This window comes from Tachyglossus aculeatus, chromosome 23, assembly GCF_015852505.1.
Source record: "Tachyglossus aculeatus isolate mTacAcu1 chromosome 23, mTacAcu1.pri, whole genome shotgun sequence".
NCBI classification, from domain to species: domain Eukaryota; kingdom Metazoa; phylum Chordata; class Mammalia; order Monotremata; family Tachyglossidae; genus Tachyglossus; species Tachyglossus aculeatus.
In genome coordinates this window covers 17,465,928-17,482,733 of record NC_052088.1, presented here as the reverse complement: position 1 = coordinate 17,482,733, position 16,806 = coordinate 17,465,928, and the positions used below count along the sequence as shown (strand labels likewise).

At 40.1% G+C, this 16,806-nt stretch overlaps 1 protein-coding gene and 1 non-coding gene across 9 annotated transcripts in view; one reads left to right on the top strand and one right to left on the bottom strand.

Moving 5' to 3' along the window:
• The window catches only part of SSBP2 (single stranded DNA binding protein 2), a 344,236-nt gene that overhangs the window by 45,038 nt on the left and 282,392 nt on the right, over nt 1-16,806 (top strand). The window lies entirely within an intron of this gene.
• On the bottom strand, nt 5,926-6,063 carry LOC119944904. Its single transcript, XR_005456045.1, has one exon. It is a non-coding gene; the product is annotated as a small nucleolar RNA SNORA7 (small nucleolar RNA).

Genomic DNA, 16,806 nt, shown 5'->3' with positions numbered 1-16,806 from the left:
GAATTTTGAAGTATTAAACTGTGGTGGACTGAAGTATTTGGTTTTGCTATGTTGTACTCTCCTTATATCTTCTGTGAGTGAGACAAGAACAGCATTTCTTTTTTAAATAGTCCTTATCTCAGTTCCCTTTTTTTAAACTTGATTCAAGTGGAACTATGCTAAGGAATAGATTATTGAAAAATATTTTCTAGAAATTACTGTAATTTATACTGTATTTCTAAAATTCCATTGAGGAAGTTGATACTCATTAAATTCCCTAAAATGCATATTGGGTTACTTTTGCATGCTTTTCCGTGTGTAACTTTTGTTTTGTTTCTGTTTGCCATCTCTGTTTCCATTTATAATTCTGTCAGGATAAAAAGGATTGGAACAAAAACGAATATCCCTTGCTGCATGCTACCTGTGAAATATGAAGTGTTGGTATTAGTCTGAGTATCCCGAGAGAGCTGAGGTTCACACATTTAAGAGATTGCCTCGTGTTTCATTGACGAATATGCACACAGATATATTTCTGTTGAGGCCTATGTTCATTTACTTGCAGTAAATGGCAGGATTTGTCAGTAGAGCACGCCCAACTCTGAAAGTTGCTCCTGTGTGGCACTTTGCTAAGGCACAGCGTTTTTAAGGGAAGTGGCACTGTATGCCTTTAGTCATATTTTTTTAACTTTGGTTCATGTTTTGGTGGTAGTTTTGTTTTTCTTTTAATTCAGAAAAATGAAAACAAATTCCCAAGTTAAAAATTCCATTAGGCGATCAATAATGTTTTGGGTAACCATGGCAGAAGTTTTGCCACTGACAGTTTGAATAGTAGGTTTTTAAAGTATTTTTGGTCCATAAATGCCTTGATTTAGTAGTAGTAGATGGGTCATAAACAGTCTGGTAGCATTTACAGCAGAGCAACTTTGAAGGCTTATAAGATAGCTGGGACTTTGGTTTCACTTCTCAGATATGATTGTCTGCAGGTATCATCAACCTCTCTCATTTTTGAACTAGGGAAGTAAGAGAACTGAGAGATTTCCTCATGGGAGCTATCTCTTTCACCAGTCCCTGTCTTCAACTGCTTTTGCTATCCTCCCGGCAGAGATCAAAGATACAACGTGTGCGTGTGCACACTTGAATTTACATGTCTAGAAAAAAAACTTAATGCCTGGAAATTAAAAAATGAGAAAATCATAGCAGGTTCTTCTGATATTCAGCCTGTACTAGTGGGAGCCTTCCAGAAATTTTCATCTGAGGACATGACTTTTCTTTGATGCAGTCACCTAGACCAATGCAGGTTGCACTTGTGTCTTTGAAGAAATTGATTACAGTGCCAGAAGAGGGGGATAAGATGGACAATCCCATCCTATCCCCTAGTCCACAGGCCATAGATTTTGCAATGATTGGTTTTTTGGATATGTCTGAAAGTCTAATTTTCCATCTCTGGAATTTTCCTAAATTATAAAATATAAAATATGTCTGAAAACCAAGCTTTCCTCTTTGGGCTAAACTCTTAAAGTAGATCTGCCGATCAACTCCTGCTCCACTGCTCCAGCTGTTCCTATTTGCATCTAAATGGGCACACCTCCCTTGAGGCCTCAGACAAAAATGTTAGAGGTCTCTAAAGAAAAGTATAGATTAATCAGTCCATCTCAAATAGCCATTTCCACAAATATCTCGTTCAACAACCGAGCGGTTGGAAGATTTCTCAAAACTCTGAGGCGCTCACAACAGAATCCTAGAGCTAGAACCAAGGAGCCTCTTTTTCTTGCTTTTAGTTAGGGTTGGGGTTTCTGCAGGATGTCTTCCAGAATAATACTTTTTTCTCAGGTGTCACCCAGGTGACTCTAACCCCCGAATCTCTGGGTTTTCTAACCTGTTCCTTCAATCATTTACAACTTCAAACTAGTTAATAGTTGAGAATACGTTAGGTTTTGGAAACCAAATGGCTATCTAAGAAAAGTTTTCATTCCTGAAAAAAGAAGCAAAATATCAGCAGACTTGTTAGAGAAAAAGTAGTGACTTGAAATACACATTCTGATGCAGCCCATAATAATGGCCCTCAGTCATTTTCGTCTCATTATTGCTAAGCTGCTCTTCGGCCTTCCCATGATTCACATTGCCTTTTTACAAAGCACACATAGAATTTCCAAGTTTAGATTGTAAGCTTCTTGGCATCAGGATGGAGTCCTTTCTTTTCATTCTATACACTCCCAAGCACATGTACGGTGGTGATGATACTATTGCCTCCATACATAATAATATAATAATAATGGCATTTATTAAGCGCTTACTATGTGCAAAACACTGTTCTAAGTGCTGGGAAGGTTACAAGGTAATCAGGCTGTCCCACAGGAGGCTCACAGTCTTAATACCCGTTTTACAGATGAGGTAACTGAGGTACAGAGAAGTTCAGTGACTTGCCCAAAGTCACACAGCTGACAATTGGTGGAGCTGGGATTTGAACCCATGACTTCTGACTCCGAAGCCCGTGCTCTTTCCACTGAGCCGTGCTGCTTATGTATCAAAAGCAATGTAGATTAAACACCTCCCTGTTTACAGCAATATTTGACTTTTTCTGGCTTCCATAAGGAGAGGAATGAGAGCATCTGAATGATGACGTATTAAGGATTAGTTGCTTCCGCATTAACAAGATTTTTTTGCTTAGTCAAACCTTCAGTTTTTTTAAATAATGGAGGACCAGCTTACAAAAGTTGAAGAAAAGTTAGAAAAGTAATTTTTAGCTGATAGCTTTCATCTTCTTTGTCACTACTTGCCTCTCTCTCCCTACTCCTTCCCATATAGTCAACTGTTTGGCTGGTAGCAAAGTGAATTTGAATTTCATCTTTTTTCTGTTCTCTTTCCTGTTCTTTGGTGGAAGTTGGGCGAGTAGCGAAATGTCCAAAAGGAAGGAAACAGAATGGAAAATATTGAGAAGAGGGAAATAAATTCCATAAAATTGCTAATTAAGTCCCTAAACTCTAGAGTTAATTATATTGCATAAGGGACCAGAAAACACTACCAAGAAAGCCTATAAAGTCCATACTGGAGAACCTCACTCTGTTACAGACCAACAAAGTTCTGCATTTGTCGTGTCCTACTACACGGATATGGAATATAAACTTTCTTTAGGTAATTGTATTCATTCTCCGGGCTAGTGTCATAAAAGATTATTTTTGTGAGAATTCTTAGAGTGCTGTTAGACTCCTAGTGTGAAAACTATACTTATTCCAATTTGATTTTGCAGGATTAATCCTGAAAATGGATGCAAATATTAAGATGAAATGTTAGAAAAACACTTTTAAGGATAACCTAAAACATTGTAAATCAGGATTGAAAGTTCATTCAGTTGTATTTATTGAATGCTTACTGTGTGCACAGCACTGTACTAAGTGCTTAATTAAGTTAATTGCCTGCATGTTTTAGGACCAGTAAAAAACTTGATCAGTTGAGGTAGATGGTTCAGCTAGTTTAAAAAGTAAAATGCAAATAATTAAAGAAAACTGCCTTGATGAAAGGATGTTATGTTAAAATATAATCAGTAGCTGTTGATTATTTGTTGTTCTTGTCAGGTTACTTTTGGAATTGATATGCAAATCTCAAGTTTAACTAGAAGGAGGAAAATTGATGGAACCCTACTGAAGGGACTTGTTTCCTTAGCAATAATGCATGAAATATTAGTCAAGGCAATAGTTTTAAACTCAGTTTCGAACAGCTACTGGGTTGACATTTTTTCAATGGCCCACTGTATTTCCTGGCTGTTCCTAGAGACATACCAAGAAAAAATTAAATAATTTAATTTCTTTACAATTGCACGTTCTATCAGGTTCTTTTAAGCTCCATTTTGTCTTTTCCATATTTCAAAGAGTATTTTTTGTAGGCTGTCATATGTAAAATGAATTTTTATGTTTTATTACTCCATAAAATGCTCCCTTCTTCCTTTGTGGAGCTCTCCCACCTCCCCTCAAAAATCTACCCCCTTCCACCTGGGCCTCCAAACCCATCCCTTTGCACCTTATAATAATAATAATGGTATTTGTTAAGTGCTTACTATGTGCCAAGCACTGTTCTAAGCACTGGGGGAGATACAAGGTTATCAGGTTGTCCCAGGTGGGGGTCACAGTCTTAATCCCCATTTTCCAGATGAGATAACTGAGGCACAGAGAAGTTAAGTGACTTGCCCCAAGTCACACAGGTGACAAGTGGCAGAGTGGGATTAGAACCCATGACCTCTGACTCCCAAGCCCATGCTCTTTTCACTAAGCCACGTTAAACACTTGCCCTCCTCCCTTATTCCCTCCCTGGCTGCCATCTTCAGCTGTTCACATTGTAATGGCTTCCTTCCCCACTGCTTTCCTCAAGGCTCAATGCTGGGTCCCCTTCTATTTCCATCTCCACCCACTCCCTTGGAGAATTCATTTGCTCCCATGGCTTCAATTATCTCTATGTAGATGATTCCCAAATCTACATCTCCAGCCCTGATATCTCTCCTCCTCTGCAGGCTCTCATTCCTCCTGCCTTCAGGTCATCTCTACTTGGATGTCCCACTAACCCCACAAACATAACTGGTCCAAAGCAGAAATCCTCATATTCCCCCTCTACCCAAAACCCTGCCCTTCCCCCCGACTCTCCCATCACTGTAGACAGCACCAGCATACTCCCTGCCTCACAAGTCCACAACCTTGGCCACAATCTCAACTAATCTCTTTCATTCAACCCGCATATTCATTGTCACCAAATTCTGTCACCATAGGCAGCCTTCACAATAGTGCTTAAATCACCCTTTCTTCTCCATCCAAATTGCTACTATGTTAATCCAAGAACTTATCCTGTCCCACCTTGATTCCTGCATCAGCCTCTTTGCTTACCTCCCTAACTCCTGTCTCTCCCCACTCCAGTCCATTCTTCACTGTGCTGCCTGGGTCATTTTCTATAACGGTATTCCATCCATGTTTCTCCACTCCTTAGAAACCTCCATTGGTGGCCCATCCACATCAACATCAAACAGAAACCACTTCCCGTGGGCTTCGAAGCACTCAGTCATCTTGCCCCTTCCAATCTTAACTCCCTGATTTCATACTACAACCCAGTCTGCATGCTTTGCTCCTTCAACACCAACCTATTGTTTGTCTTTCTCACCTCTCTGCCAACCCCTTGCCCACCTCCTCCCTCTGGCCTGGATCTCCTTTACCCTTCTTGTATGACAGATCAGCACTCTCCCTACCTTCAAAGCCTTTTTAAAAATCACATCTCTTTCAAGAGGGATTCCCTAAGCCCTCATTTCTCCTACTCCCCCTCCCTTCAGTATAACCTATGTGCTTGAATCTGTACCCATTAAGCACTTGATATTCTCCTTACCATCAGCCCCATAGCACTTATGTTCATATCCATAATCTATTTTGCCTGTCTTTCCTGTCTAGGCAGTAAGCTCCTGGTGAGCAGGAAACATGTCAACCAATTCTGTTATATTGTATTCCTCCAAGCATTTAGTACAGTGCTGTGCACACAGTAAGCACCTAATAAATATCACTGATCTATGAAAATATGTCTTTATCCTTTTATCTAATACTTGGAAGAATGAACAAGGACAAGTTGATGACACACCATTCTGTCTCTAGCACACTGCCTGATTCATCATGGGATCTGTCCAGTACATTGCCATTTTTATTAAAGGACATTTTCTGCTTTTTGGTCCCAATTTTTCAGGTTTGGGATTAGAGTCCTTGTCTTATTCTCTCGAATGATCTCCAACCTATAGTGTCCCCATGGACACATCTCTCCCAGAATGCCCCACCTCCAGCTACAGTCATTCTCGTAGTGGATCTGTAGAGTTTTCTTAGTAAACATACAGAAGTGATTTGCCATTGCCTTCTTCCACGCAGTAAACTTGAGTCTCCATCCTCAACTCCCTCCCATGCTGCTGCTTCTTTGCACAGGTGAGTTTTCACTTGTAGCAAATTGCCTTCCACTCGCTAGCCACTGCCCAAACTAGGAATGGAATGGGTATGCCTCTGGTTGACTCTCCCTCCCGTAGCCAAGACTGGTAGCATACCAGAAACTCTCCAGGTCCGATCCTGAGAGGCGACTAGAGTCCTTGGGTAGGACCAAAAGATTACTCATAGTCATCCTGGAGGCCCCTCCCCTCCCACGAGAGGGATTCTGAAAACCTGCTACTTTCATTCAGTCGTATTTATTGAGCACTTACTGTGTGCAGAGCACTGTACTAAGCGCTTGGGAAGTACAAGTTGGCAACATATAGAGACAGTCCCTACCCAACAGCGGGCTCGCAGTCTAGAAGGGGGAGACAGACAACAAAACAAAACATATTAACAAAATAAAATAAATAGAATAAATATGTACAAGTAAAATAGAGTAATAAATATGTACAAACATATATACGTGTATACAGGTGCTGTGGGGAAGGGAAGGAGGTAAGGCAGGGGGATGGGGAAAGGAAGGAGGGGGCTCAGTCTGCTACTTCATAGGGTATTCATTCATTCATTCATTCAATTGTATTTATTGAGCGCTTATGATGGGGTTTATTGGACAGGGAGCGAAATGACTCCTGTGCCTGACTGCCCCTGTTCTGTTCCCTGCTTTCAATCAATCAGTCAATCAGTGGTATTTACTGAGTGCTTCCTCCCACAAACTGGAGTCTTGAAAGGGACAGGAGTTTGAGGCTGCGTGGAATTGGTCTTGGGGTTACAGGTTTGATTTTACGGTAGATTTTACGGTGATGTTCTTCAGAGCTTGTCTCCTCTTCCAGTGGGAACCAGTGACTCTGTACTCCTGCCCCCAGCATAACCCCCAGGATGTCCCTGGATGGAAAGCGCTTAGTACAGTGTTCTGCACACAGTAAGTGCTCAATAAATACGATTGAATGAATCAGTCAATATTGACCACTTACTGTGTGCTCAACACTGTACTGAGCGCTTGGGAGAGTACAGTTCAACAAAGTTGGTAGGCATGTTTTCTGCCCTCAAAATGTCTAGAAAGGTGACAGACATTAAAATAAATTACGGAGATGTACATAAGAGCCGTGGGGCTGTGGGTGAGATGAATAGTAAATACATAAAGGATAGAAGCTCCTGCTTTGGAGCTTCTTAGCCTGACCATCTTCAAAAAAGTCTGCTAGCAATTAAATATTGAATCACTTTGGGAGAATAACTGTCACAGAAAGAATAGCAACCTAGAAAATTTTCAATAGTAACGTTCTCCCAAATATGCCAGTTTATCAGGTAGAAGCTATATGTAATGGAGCCATGTGCGGTATCTGTGTCTTGTTTCTAACACTGTAGCTTAGATTCATTTTTAATCTCAGTTTGAAACATATTCATAATAACCTTAGCTAGAGAAACCAAAATTATATTTGCATTTAACCAGGGGCAGTTCTATTTGAGATTTTGATCTCAAATAGAAGGAGTCATACACATATCTTCTCTGATAACGTTCTTCCACCATTAGCAATCTTATTTGACTTGCATATGGGGAAAGTTGAAAAAGGGAGGAAAAAAGAGTGAGAACCCTAATCTCTATGATAAAATACCTAGGAGGCTAAGAAAGGGAAGTCTGAAGGGGCATTTGGATCATGGGCCATAGCAGTGATGCCTAAATGGCTGAAAGTGTAAAAGTATAAAATAATAAATATAAATGTACTTGCAGTTCTGCACAAATGAGCTATTTCCTATATTTATCTCTAACGTTCCATAAATTGCATCTCCCCATGATTAGAGGGGAAGTGGTATGTAAACGTGACGTTCTGTGGCTATTTATCTGCAGGACCCTCCTCCTTTAAATTCACTTCAAAACCGTTATCTCATTTATAAAATAACTATCTATAATCATTCTTTTAATATGTCTTTTCATATAAAGCTAAGTCATTTTGCAACTCTTGCCACTGTTAAGGGGCAGGGAATGTAAAAACTAATTTCATTGTCAAGCTGTTATTAAAATGTATGTGTACATTTTTAATAACTTCCTTTAGATAAACACATAAATTTTTGTGTGTGATCAAGGGAGAATGTTTTCATTCATAAACTGCACCAGATGGCCGGAATATACAGTGAAGTTGTTAGATCTCAGAGGTGAATATCCCTTAAGGTTTGCATTATCATTTTATTGGAAGTGAACAAGGTTGGCAGTAGTGTTGTTTTCATTCTAAAATCTCTCTGTAGTGCTTTTAGACTGTGAGCCCACTGTTGGGTAGGGACTGTCTCTATATGTTGCCAACTTGTACTTCCCAAGCGCTTAGTACAGTGTTCTGCACACAGTAAGCGCTCAATAAATACGATTGATGATGATGATGCTGTCATTTTTTTCAAAGACTTTAGCTAGGGGTAGCTAAAATCAGTAGCTTAAGGATCACTCACAAACTTTTCCTTCTCAAAGGCAAATAGCTGCAAGAAAGCAGTTGGTATTGGTTGGGGACCGTCTCTTTCTCCTTTCTATTCTCTTCCTCGTCGGTGTTCAAACAGTTAACAATTTTTACTCATTGTCAGATGTATGAAAATACTTATTTCTTCTCCATGTTTCCTGTAGCTTTCTGTCCCATGCTTGCTCCCGCTGGGTACATGGCCCCACAGTCACTCCATGGGTCTTGGGAGTGACGGTAATGAAAATTTATAATGCTCTCACCCAATTCTTCACTTTTCCCCAACCTACTGTGTCCTTCCTAAGAGGGCAGAAGGAGGTGAATTGCCCCGACTCTGTCGTTTCATAATGTCTCCCATACTCAATATGCCCTTATCCCTGGTGTATGATACTGACCTTTTTTCCTTCCATCTTTCCATTCTTCAGGACGTGTTCAGTGGTAGTTGATGTAACCGATCCCCTGACGGTATTACGACGTTCAGAGTATTTGGAAATAGATTTAAACTCCCAAGAAACAGGGACAGTTCCACTTTTTGATAACACATATGTAGAGCCATAGGCAGTTGGGCACTTAAGCGCTTTGTGATGATGGTGGCGATGGCTTGGAATCGGCTCTGAGTTTCCCCTTCTGCCAGAGTCCTCAGGACTCCTCAGTGATGTATGCACGGTTGTCGGGCTGTAGCCTATAATAGTTCATTAAATAATGAAAGCAAATGGTCCCTTCGAACAATCACTGTGTGCTTAGGAAAATTCAATGTTTTTCTGTCTGCAGTCTTGGTCATGAGACCGCTTTCTCTGAGAACAGTATTTCAGATTAATGCTTTGTGATGTGTTTCATAGGGAAGGGCGACGTGCCTGTAGTCAGGTGCAAGCTTACTCATGTTGTGCACCTTGATAAGCATTGCATACCCGTTAATATGACTATCAGAGCAGAATCCTTCAAGCTCTGGCAGCTTAAACAGTGCCCCATCTGTTTACCCTTTAATTTTAAACTTAATACGTGGTGATTGAAATTGAGTTGTGGCTCATTAGAGCCTATAGGCTAACTCCGATTTATTTCTCTCTTTTTGGACACGAACTTCAGAATTGATCATTGGTTGTTGATAGTCTGGCCAGGCATTTTTTGTGCATTGTTCGATAGCAAGACATGGGTTATTTTGAAAACTAGGTTTGTTTTTGTATTTTCATGGCCTATTTACTTCTGTCATGTCCAATCGAATGTTAAAACTCATTTTTGAAGAGATGCGATGTTCAGGTTGGAAAACCAAAATGAAATTTGTGACCAACATTTCATGCAGCGATGCCTTTGATTAGTTCCGTCGGCGAAGTGACTTTCTCTGGGATTGCTGGCCGAAACACAAGGAACACTGCCTCTTTCTTGTTGAGATCCTGCAACTGCTGTGAGCCCATTGTTGGGTAGAGATTGTTGCTGAATTGTACTTTTCAAGTGCTTAGTACAGTGCTCTGCACACAGTAAGCGCTCAATAAATACGATCGAATGAATGAATGAACTGCTGCCATCCACCATGTCTGGTGTCACTACCTCCGGGCAGATGCATTGGCAGAAGCAGCCGCCGTGACTGCAGTAGCATGGTCCTGCCAAGTGATGGAAGAATAATAATAATAATAATAATGATAATGATAATAATCATGATATTTGTTAAGCGCTTACTACATGCCAAGCACTGTTCTAAGCTTTGGCGTAGATGCAAGCTAAGCAGGCTGTCCCACGTGGGGCTCACAGTCTTAATCCCCATTTTACAGATGAGGTAACTGAGGCACAGAGAAGTGAAGCGGCTTGCCCAGGGTCACACAGAAGACAAGTGGTGGAGCCGGGATTAGAACCCACATCTTCTGACTCCCAAACCCGGGCTCTTTCCATTTAGCCACACTGCTTCTCCAAGTGACCCCAGCAGTCGCTGTGGCTTAACTGTGGCTTAACTTAACTTAACTACATATTTATTCTATTTATTTTATTTTGTTTACATATCTATTCTATTTATTTTATTTTGTTAGTATGTTTGGTTTTGTTCTCTGTCTCGTCCTTTTAGACTGTGAGCCCATTGTTGGGTAGGGACTGTCTCTATATGTTGCCAACTTGTACTTCCCAAGCACTTAGTACAGTGCTCTGTACACAGTAAGCGCTCAATAAATTCGATTGATTGATTGATTGATTGATTAACTGTCTGGTTCTGGCCCAGTAGCAACATAAAATGGTGTAAGGTGGCATTGGAGAATGAATGAATATGGAGTCCCCTCTCCCCTGTTCCTTTTTTCTTCTTCCTTTCCACCCTTTCTATTTTATTTTCTCTTTCTCTTCCCTTGCCCCTTTTTCCCTTCATGCCATCCCACCTATTTTCACCTCTAACTCCCCTTCTCCCATTTTTCAGCCACTCCTTTCTGTGTCCCCTTTGGCCTGTCCCCTTTTACACCCTCCTCTGGTCCCATCTAAGGTGGCCAGAAAACCTGCGGGCAGAAGAGTTGAGTAAAGAAAATGTATTTTTACAAGTTAAACTTAGAAGAAAATGTTGCGGGCAGTATCACTAAGACCATAAAGCACTTCCACGGTTAATGGAGTGGATGCCTTTAAACCTGTATTAGTAACAATCAGCATTGTTTTTAGTCCCGTGTCTTTTTATTTGAAAGGATCCCATTATTCCTCATTATTTCTTATTAAGAATTCCATTATCTAGGTCTGCATTATTACCCTTTTTTTTCAGTTGAGGAAACTGACAATTAGAAGTAAAGTAACTTGATCTAAGCCCCAATAGAAAGTCAGCTAATTCCTGCACTCAATTCATTGGTGGTTCTAATTTAAAATATATTTAGGAATCAAAATCAGAGTAATTTAATCATGAAACATGATCGGTTTGTATGATAAGGTAAAGAGTTATAGAAAGCAGCATTCACGATGTCTGCATTATTAAATCATATGCCTGACATATGAAGGCAAAAAAGAAAACCATAGCCCCGGATAAATCCGTATAATTATTTTACCAGCTGAAGTAGTGTATTTTCTGTAAATTTTTCCCAGTTATTCAAAATATAGCTCCTCAAAAACTTCATTGATAAATAGCATCCGTAATTGCTGAAGCACATATTCTCAGGCTGTTTGAGATTAGAAGAGAAAATTGAATAGAATTTTATCTTAAAAAAAGGGAAAACCAGTGAAGGGGTATCATATCATTGGAAGCAGCATGGCTCAGTGGAAAGAGCCTGGGCTTGGGAGTCAGAGGTCATGGGTTCTAATCCCGGCTCCGCCACTTGTCATCTGTGTGACTTTGGGCAAGTCACTTCACTTCTCTGTGCCTCAGTTTCCTCATCTGTAAAATGGGGATTAAGACTGTGAGCCCCACGTGGGACAACCTGATCACCTTGTATCCTCTCCAGTGCTTAGAACAGTCCTTGGCACATAGTAAGTGTAAGTGTAAGCTTAACAAATATCTACATTAGTATTAATATTATTATTAAGCAAAAGGTTTTTGATTCTGAGGACAGTTCGCTGTGGTAGTTTAGTCCAAAAAATGCATCTAATTTTTGGGCAAGATATTTCTCAACTGGCCATCTCCTATGTCAAAATTCACTGACCCCCACTTAATTTTAATGTTGGAATGACCTAGCCTCAGAATTAAAATTTTTTTGTTAAGTCTACATATGCAGTATTATTAAACACCGTATTTAGGAAGTATTACTATGTAGAGGGTGGGGAGGTATGAGGCAGGTAGAGAAGCTGGCAGTAATTCGGATGCTGAAGATAAAAGGGTGCCATAGAGGCTTTTTGAATCAATCAATAAATCGTATTTATTGAGCACTTAGTGTGTGCAGAGCACTGTACTAAGCGCTTGGGAAGTACAAGTTGGCAACTTGTACTCTGAATGTCACTATTGGTTAGTGCCCCCAAAATGCTCATTCACCGGATGCTTGAAATTCAAGATAATGTTTCTGGGAATTACAAATCTCAAAGTCACACTGGGGCTAACAAGATCTTCACTGTCATTTTCGCATCTTCTCTGTGTGGTGGATGACTTAATTGGGGAAGATAATAATAATAATAATGTTGGTATTTGTGAAGCGCTTACTATGTGCCAAGCAGTGTTCTAAACGCTGGAGTAGATACAAGGTAATCAGGTTGTCTCACGTGGTGCTCCCAGTCTTAATCCCCAGATGAGGGAACTGAGGCACAGAGAAGTGAAGTGACTTGCCCAAAGTCGCACAGCTGGTATGTGAGGGAGACGGGATTAGAACTCATGACCTCTGACTCCCAAGGCCCGGACTACTACCACTAAGCCAGGCGTTATCTAAATTGTTTTCCAGTGAAGGCCTTGTCTCCCAAACAGGAGGGCTGGCTTGTTCTTTTTCAGTTACAAAAAGGTCATTTTTTTCTTTGTACTTTCATGTAATGTGAGATACATCAAAAACCAGAAGAGTAAAGTGGGAAGGGGAGGGGATATCAAAACTTTTTTCCAGTTGGCATATTTCAACTATCGTCTGCAACATTGCCACCCGTATCATTTAACGTAAGATGTTGAACCAGTGAAAAAAGAGGAGTCTGAAGGCAGAGTGTGAAAAGAACTCTGAAAGCACAGTCTTCACCTTCAGAACCCTCCTTTTTAATAATAATAATGGTATTTGTTAAGCGCTTACTATGTGCTAGCACTGTTCTAAGCACTGGGGTAGATACAAGGCAATCAGGTTGTCCCACATGGGGCTCACAGTCTTAATCCCCATTTTACAGATGAAGTAACTGAGGCACAGAGAAGTTAAGTGACTTACCCAAGGTCACACATTAGACAAATGGCGGAGCTGGGATTAAAACCCACGAACTGTGTCTTCCCAGCCCGTGTTCTTGCCACGAGGCCACGCTGCTTCACCGATGTATTTCTTTAATTGCCTTCTTTATTTTTAGCATTTCTAAAGGTTTAAATGTTTCAAATGTTTGCAGTTGGCATTTGCTTATTGCCTTTACTAGATCATAAACTCCATGAGGATAAGGATTGTGTCTCCTACTTGTATGCAACAAGGGCCTGGTATAGGGCTCTGCAAACAGATGGGTGCCCAATAAATATTGGTAATGATGAAGATGATGATGATAATGATGGTGATGTATAACTTGCCTCAGATGGGTGTGGGAGTGAAGCTGAGATCCTGGAGAGATTGAATGCTAGCAGAAATTGAGGTAGCAAGCTTCAAGATTCCACTCTGATCATCTAGTATCACAGCATTTAGCATAGTGCTTGACACATAAGTGCTTCATAAATGCCATCTTTGTCATTGTTATTATTATTATTGTTCCTATTGATTCCAGACCAAGGGTACAGAATATCTTTCTGTTGAATTTTCTCTTTTCTTTATTTTGTAAGACGATCAATCTATAATTATCCTGAACTTGTTACTTTCAAGTAGTTAAGTTTATGTATACAAAATTGGAAAGCTATGTGCATAAATAATTACTTTTCAGAGTGCAAATGTAAGGGAATATATTATTGCTTTGATTTATTTACACCAGAACCAATTTGCTATTGCAATTTAATAGAAATTTGCCACGTTTTCTGCCCTGTTGACTTGCATTGTTGGTAACTAGGAAGCGTTTTCAGAGCTACTAGAAAGAAAATGTAGTCATTTGTAATAAAATAATAATAATAATAATAATAATAATAATAATGGCATTTGTTAAGCGCTTACTACGTGCAAAGCACTGTTCTAAGCGCTGAACACTGTTCTAAGCTCTGAGCATTGTTCTAAGCGCTACCATCGCCAAAGCACATATGTATATATCCTTATATATATGTAATTTATTTATTTATTTCTCAATTTATTTATATTAATGTCTGTCTCCTCCTCTAGACTGTGAGCTTGTTGTGGGCAGGAATGTGTCTGTTGTTGTCTTATTGTACTCTCCCAAGTGTTTAGTACAGTGCTTTGCACACAGTAAGCACTCAATAAATACAGTTGAATGAATGAATGAATGATCTGATTTTTTATAACGTTTTGTTAGAATGTGACAAGCAGGTTTTTAAGAAACAGCATAGTAAGGAAGTGTGAGGTGGATAATTTTCTGATTTTAATTTTTTTTTGGGGGGGCTGTCATTTCTCCAAAAATAAAGACTTTTGGATTAAGAAAAATGTCTCAATTGGTTGTTGATTTATTGTGTTCCCTTAATGAGGTATTAGTTTCAAGATGGTAGACAAATGGGTCTTTGTTAAAGATAAGACTGGTTTGTTTTAAAAAGTTGAATACTGAATGCCCGAAGCATTAATTTTTAAATGGTTGTTCATTAAGTGATAATGCATGGTCATAAATGCCATTCCTAAATATTTTTGATTTTGCTTCTCTTCATTTAGGAATACACACATACAATCGAGTTGACAGTGGCAGAACTTTTATCTTTAACCACATCTTTTATGTGAAGGAATTAATTATAGTGCTACTAATTTGCACTCTTGGCCTACTAGATAGAGAATGGAGCACCGATCTGAGTCAGAAGGACCTGGTTTGTAATCCCGGCCCCCTCTCCTTGTCGGCTGTATGACCTTGGGCAAGTCACTTAATTTGTCTGCGCCTTAGTTACCTCATCTGTAAAATGGGGATAAAGGGTGTGAGACCCATATGGGACAAGGACTGTGTCCAACCTGATTAGCTTGTATTTGCCACAGTGCTTAGCACATTGTAAGCAGTCAACAAATACCCTTAAAAAACAGACAAACAGACCCGAATAAGTAGGCAGGAAGGACTTTAGCAGACTCTCAAGGGCACGGAAAGGTTTTTTTTGAGCAGCATCCATTTATGGCCAAAGCAACTTCAGTATAGTGCAGTGGTGTAGGGACCGTCTCTATATGTTGCCACGTTGTACTGACCAAGCGCTTAGTCCAGTGCTCTGCACACAGTAAGCGCTCAATAAATACGACAATGAATAAATGAATGGTGGTGGTTCCATGAACCAATCAATCAGCATTTCAGAATTTCTCCGAATTTTTTTTCAGAATGTCTGTTGAGCGGGCCTGCCCACCTCCTGGAACATATTAGGCGGTTCTTGGTCAAAGACTTTCACCTCTGACGGCGTAGCCCTAGGATGTATTTTGTTAATATGTTTGGTTTTGTTCTCTGTCTCCCCCTTCTAGACTGTGAGCCCACTGTTGGGTAGGGACCGTCTCTATATGTTGCCAACTTGTACTTTCCAAGCGCTTAGTACAGTGCTCTGCACACAGTAAGCGCTCAATAAATACGATTGATTGATTGATTGATGTACTCCCCAACGTCTGTCCTCTATCCTCCCCCTCTCCCTTCCCCCCTGCCACAGAGAGGTATGGGTCAAATTCATTCATTCATTCAATTGTATTTATTGAGTGCTCTCTGTGTGCAGAGCACTGTTGTAAGCACTTGGGAGAGTACAATAAGCAGACATATTTATTACTCTATTTATTTTACTTGTACATAGCTATTCTATTTATTTTATTTTGTTAGTATGTTTGGTTTTGTTCTCTGTCTCCCCCTTGTAGACTGTGAGCCCACTGTTGGGTAGGGACTATCTCTATATGTTGCCAACTTGCACTTCCCAAGTGCTTAGTACAGTGCTCTGCACACAGTAAGCGCTCAATAAATATGATTGATTGATTGATTGATTCCCTGCCCACAATGAGCTTACAATCTAGAGAGGGGGGAGACAGACATTAATATAAATATATTACAGATAAGTACAGTGCTTTGCCCCCTTCTAGACTGTGAGCCCACTGTTGGGTAGGGACCGTCTCTATTTGTTGCCAACTTGTACTTCCCAAGCGCTTAGTACAGTGCTCTGCATACAGTAAGCGCTCAATAAATACGATTGAATGAATGAATAGTAAGTGCTTAATAAATGCCATTAAAAAAAAGTGCTGTGGGGCTGGGAGGGGGGATGAATAAGGGAGCAAGTCAGGGCTGCACAGAGAGGAGTGGGAGGAGAGGAAAGGGCTGCTAAATCAGGGATGGGCCTTCAGTAAAGCTTTGAAGGGGGGGAGAGTATTGGAAAAGAGATAAAGAGGAGGAAGAAAAACAAGACAGTGGGGAAAAGCTATTCATCTACTCCAAATAGTATATGGTCAGCCATAGTCAAGTGGCACTGCCTAAAGAAGAGCTGGTTCAGGATTTTAGAACCAACACAGACAGCTTTTCTCCAGCCAATGGAAAGAACTGCTAAGAAAAGATTAAAGGCCAAAATGCATTTCAGTATTAGAATCCTTGCCGATTGCATCAAATCTTTTTCGATTATTGGTTACTTCATCCCTTGGATGCATTATTGGGAACTTTACTATCTCTTTGATGGTATTTTATCAGTAGTAATGATTCTGAGTACCTGTGGAATTCACTGTACTGAGCACGTATTGTATTGAAACAGTCCCTTAACAACTTTTTATTCACTCTTACTTGATTTAGAGTTAACAGGTAAGAAATTACTTCTAATTAATGTTATCATTACAGAG